This window comes from Rhipicephalus sanguineus, chromosome 7 (genome assembly GCF_013339695.2).
Source record: "Rhipicephalus sanguineus isolate Rsan-2018 chromosome 7, BIME_Rsan_1.4, whole genome shotgun sequence".
NCBI classification, from domain to species: domain Eukaryota; kingdom Metazoa; phylum Arthropoda; class Arachnida; order Ixodida; family Ixodidae; genus Rhipicephalus; species Rhipicephalus sanguineus.
The window spans coordinates 60,736,044-60,741,674 of record NC_051182.1 but is presented as its reverse complement, the minus strand read 5'-3'; positions in this window follow the sequence as shown (position 1 = coordinate 60,741,674).

Genomic DNA, 5,631 nt, shown 5'->3' with positions numbered 1-5,631 from the left:
AGGGAGCAATTTGACAAGACATGGTGTCGACGTTTTCACGCCTTAGCATTTCTGAAACGGAGTGTCTAGCGTTACGTCTAGACGTGACGATAGGAGCCGTTGCAGTTACGTCCAGCATGACAACAATACAAATGCAGCCCGTTAGACCCACCGAACCGATCGGCCCTGGTGGCGCAGCGGGCTAACGTGTCGTGCTCAGAACTGCGAGGACATTGGTTAGAACCTCGCTGCTGTCCTGCCTTTTTTTTTTCTTTTTTTCTTTAGTGCTCACAGCTGCAACTTCAACTAATTACACAGAAATACAGGCTTTCTTTCTTTTTTTTTTTTGTAGCCGCTGCAGCAAGTATATCGGTATACCTAGTGGACCCTCTTACCTTTCACACTGACCACAAGGTGACCATCCCTAACTTACGTCATATATTCTCAGGGACAGCAGATACAAAGAGAGAGAGAGAGAGAGAAATACCTTTAGTTATCCCATCTTAAGGGAAAGGGGCTGCGAGATGAAGGTGAGGGATCCTACTCGCGGTAGGCCTCCTCTACCACCTCAGCCCACCTCAGGATAGCCTCCTGAAGTGCGGGGTTGTAGCTGCGCATGGCAGCCTCCCACAGCTCCTGACTACTTAATTGTTTACGAAGGCTCGGGGAGGGGAGTGATTTTTACTCTGCCACATAATGTGGTTAAGGTCCACTCGCCTGGCAGAACAAAACTTGCAGTGCGAATTAGGGTACATCCTGGGGTAAATTTTGTGGCGTTAAAGAAAAGTGCAGGTTTGGAGTCTACACCACCGAACCTCGCGCCTGCGTGAGGACCAACGCAGTAAAGGCGGGAGGGTTCGCCGACCTAGGCGATAATGCCCGCAAATATCGTGGTATGTAACCAATCTGTTTTTAGAGGTAAGCGCAGGGGGGAGATTATTGGTTTCTGAAGCATCCCCTAATCTAGCCTGCGCTCAGATCGTGAAAGCTCGAGCGCTTGCATGGGCCACCTCATTATCAATTAGACCTGCATAAGCAGATGTCCAGATTAATGTAACAATTTGTGATGGCGGGTTACGACAGAGAATGGCTAGGGCTGTCCTACAAACCCTACCCGCTCCGAAGTTGTATATGGCAGTTTTTGAGTCGCTTACAATGACATACGAATTAGCAGTTGTTGCGGCGAGTGCCACCGCCGCCTCCTCTGAAGACAAGGCTCGAATGGATGCTACCATTGCAACACTGCCAGTGGAGTTAACAACTGATAAGGCGAATTTCTGTCCACACGGATACTCTGCAGCATCGGCATAGACCACATCTTCGCAGTTAAAGAACTTTTTCTGTAGGGATTTAGCTCGTTGTTGCCTTCTATGCTCGTGGTGAACAGGATGCATATTTTTAGGGAGAGGAGGGATATCAAAATTCTCATGAATCTGGTGGGGAATATTAAATTTCTCCTTGGTCATCAGTGCTGGGATAATATTTAGGGAGTCTAAAATACGTATGCCTGTGTGGGTGTTCGATAAGCGTTGGTACTGAGCTGTCAGGTGTACTTCTGAGAGCTCGCTAAAGGTATTCAAGGTGCCTGTAGCCAAAAGTTTCTCAGTAGAGGCTGTACTTGGCACTCCAAGGGCAAACTTGTATAGCTTGTGTATCAGTGAATTACCTTATCTTCCTCAGACCTTGTTAGGTGAAGATAAGGGAGGGAGAATGCATGTGATTTTACTGATGGCAAATGCTTGTACAAGTCTTATTAAATCTGCTTCGCGAAGACCATTCTAGACCCTTCCTATAAGCCGTGTTGTGTGGTCCACGCTCGTAGCAACCATTTGAGGTGTGCAAGTGTTGAGTTTGTTACATTGAATGTGCATGCCTAGTACACGTATTTTGTCTACAACGGGAACTTGCTTCCCATTCAAGTTTATCTGAATGCAAACAAAACAGCAAGGAGTTTTTTAGTCTGCGCATAGGACGCAACCACGGCACGTCTGGACGTAACCCTAGCCACACCGTTTCTGATAACGGGAGGCTGACAGAGGTGCACGCTAAAAACTCATGCGCCTTAAGCACAAGCGAAGCTGGCGCATTGAAGGGGTGAACATGCGCAAGAAAAAGCGAAATACTTCGCATGTAAACGTGCGTTTAGCGCAGGAATATCTGTGGATAAGGAAACTAATAACCTAATATCACACTTTCGGATAGAAAAACGTAATTTAAAGCTGGAGAATAATAACTATGATTAGAGAATGAAAACTATATATGAGTTTTCAAAGCACGCGTGAACATACAAGCACCTGTACGCGTTCTCGTGCGAATTCGTAACTTTCAGCTGCAAACGAAGAGACCAAGTCTTACCTGAATGATCGCATTGTCGTCCACGGACCGCAATGACGAGTGCGCTCTGAACGCATCTTGCAGATCTTCTCTTCTGTGTGCACCACTTACAGAAATCAAAAACTTCGAAGGCCCGCGGCTTACGAGGCATTTGATGGCCATGGCCGAGCCAGCGCTATGCACGAAGTCGAACCAGCCTGGACGACCCTCAAGAGAGACGTCGTTGGTCGAATAACGGGACAACCGCGAAAGCGGGGCAGCGGGGGACGAAAAAGCGCGCGCTAATGCGCGCGCATGCGCGCGCAAGTCTCAGTAGAACAAGTACGGTCCCTAGAACAAGTAGGACCGCGAGGGCCGCAATCACGCAGTGCATCATAAAATCCTATGAAGCATTTAATATTCTCACAATTTAATTCAATTTTTGAATAAAGTATTTTGTAAAATTGAATTGACATGGCTACAGACTACTGAAGTTTTTAGATATGAAGCTTCTATGAGAAATGTTGGCAGTTTCGTATGTGATTTCGCATGATCGACGCAGAAGCAGACGATTTGCACATGATAGATCATTATTATTTTATGTGGTGCCATAAATACTGATGAAAAGAAATGTAAAAAAAAAGAGAAGGCGGCAGGCTGACATTTGCCGTTAGACGCAGTGCTTGCCTGCTGTAGGAAGAAAGGAAACGGTGACCGTCTGGCCGAGTACAGGGTAACGAGAGAGAGATAGTTCCCGCTATGGCATGTCTGTGGCATTGAGGCTGTGTTGCGATTCCATCGCATTGCGTTTAAGATGGCGGCTCCGCCGCACAAGCTGTATCGCTGTCAGAAATGTGCTTTTTTCGACGTCAAGTACCTTCCCCTGTTGACGCATATTCATGGCGCGCACAGCTGGGAGCCGAACTTCCGTGTAACGTGCGGCATAGAGGGGTGTCCAAAAACGTATACTCTTGTTGACTCGCTAAAAAAGCATGCGTACAGATGCCACAGGAGCATTGTTGGCATCGACGCGCTGCCGCAGGGATGTGGCGATGCCGGCACTAGCCGTGCGGATATGGGCATTCCTCCATCACCGCCTTCAGCAGGCTCCAGTAACATCGTTGCTGATGAAATCGACTCCGGTAACATCGTTGCTGATGACATCGACGTTGACGCATCGCCTGAAAGTCACTGTCGTTCTAGCGGGACTGCTGCCTTCGCGCATTTCCTTGATAATATGAAAAAGAAACTTTGCTTATATTTTTTTAAATTCACGGAAGAGCACAAAATCTCTTACTCGGCTGCAGAAAACGTTTTCTCGGACTTCAGTTACCTCTTGAAAGAAACGATGCAAGAGTTCTGTACCGAAGTTCAGAACTGCATCCCATCAAGTTTCAGTTCGAGCGAAAATCTTAATAAGCTCCTCAGCTGTGACTTTGTCGACGAGATGTTTTCGTGTTGTCGGTCCAGTTACACCCGTGAATTGTTTGCCAGACAGAATCTGCCGTATACTGCACCGCAACAACACAAGTTCACTCCGCAAGGTGTGTCAACTTTCCAGTATGTGCCAATAGCAAGAGTGCTAAAGAATGTCCTTGAAGTGCCACATATTGCCAACACAGTTTTCTACTCTTCACCTATGCAGTCATCTGCATTGCAGTACCAGGATGGCATTGAAGTTCTGCACGATTTCAGAGATGGCACAATCTACAAAAACTTGAAAGGTGTGCTAACCACTTCAGAAGCAAATACCATTTTTTTGTCAATGTACGCTGATGAAGTTGAAATCTGTAATGCTTTAGGAGCCAAGAGAGGTGTGCATAAGCTCTTCTTTGTTTATTTCAGTATTCTTAACATTCCTGCTGTGTTCCGCTCACAGCTCAAAGCCATTCACCTTGTGCTTGTAGCTCGGTACAAAGATGTAAGCAGGCATGGCCACGACAAGGTTTTCTCACCTCTCATAAGTGACTTGCAGCGGTTAGAAAATGAAGGTCTCACGCTGCAAACTGAAAGGGGAGTCATACAGGCAAAAGTTATGGTCCTTGCTTTTTGTGGAGACAACCTCTCCATGCATAGCATTGGTGGCTTTAGTGGTTCATTTTCAAAAGGCAGGATATGTCGTTTCTGCATGGCACATTCTGATGACATACAAGGAATCACTAATGAGTCAATGTGCAACCTGCGCAAAGATGATATTCATGCAGAACATCTTGCATCCATTGCAGTGAATGAAGACCTTAAGCGTGTGTACGGTGTCAGTGGGCCTTCACCACTTTTGTCGTTAAAGTACTTTTCAGTGTGCAACCAGTTGCCACCTGATGTAATGCATGACATCTTTGAGGGGACTGTGTCTCATGTTCTTCGGAGTGTTGTCAGTGGCCTTATAAGTGATTCAGTGCTGTCTCTGGCTGACCTGGACAAGATTAGGACATTTTCTTATGGGTATAATGACAGGAAAAACCGACCAGAACACATAACACAGTCTTCTTTGTCTCCAAAAGGAAGCTTGAAAGGCACAGCAGCACAGAAGTGGTGCCTGATGAGGCTTTTGCCCTTCATTTTTTCATCTCAAATACCTGAGGACAACCAGCACTGGGAACTTTATCTTCAGTTTCGAGAAATCACTGATATAGTGTTGGCTGAAGAGGTGCCATTCTCATGGCTGCCATATCTTCAGCAAAAGATCGAAGAGTTTATGCAGCATTTTGTGGCAACATATCCAAACTTGAGCATAACTCCTAAGATGCACTTTATGGTGCATTATCCAAGAATGATCAGCCAGCACGGGCCACTGATACAATACTGGTGCATGCGGTTTGAGGCCAAACACCAATATTTCAAACGGCTGGCTTCTCGCTGCATGAATTTTCGAAACATTTGCAAAACACTAGCTGTCAGGCATCAGCTCTTTCAGTCATATCAACTGAACAGCCTCGGCGTGAGCAGCAACATGGCATCTACTGGCATGAAGAAAGTTAAGCACAGTGATCTTCCTGCTATGCTGCAAGACGTGGTGAGTGAAGGGGAAATCTGGCAAGTAACATCTGCCACGTTGAATAATTCAGCATACAGAAAAGATGATGTTCTCATCATGGCAAAAGGAGAGACTCCCAAATTTGCCCTCGTGGACTCCATATATGTAGTGGGGGAAAAGGTTTTCCTAGTGATGGTACCATTAAGAGTGGTGCAGTTTAGGCGGCACCGCTACTCCTATCAAGTTGCAAGAAAAGAAGAATTATTCATCAGCCATCCTGGACAAGAAGCTTCCCCACAAAGGCTGGACCTTTACTTTCAAGCCGAAGTGATGCCGCGGTGCGAAATCTTTATTTGATTTTTTTT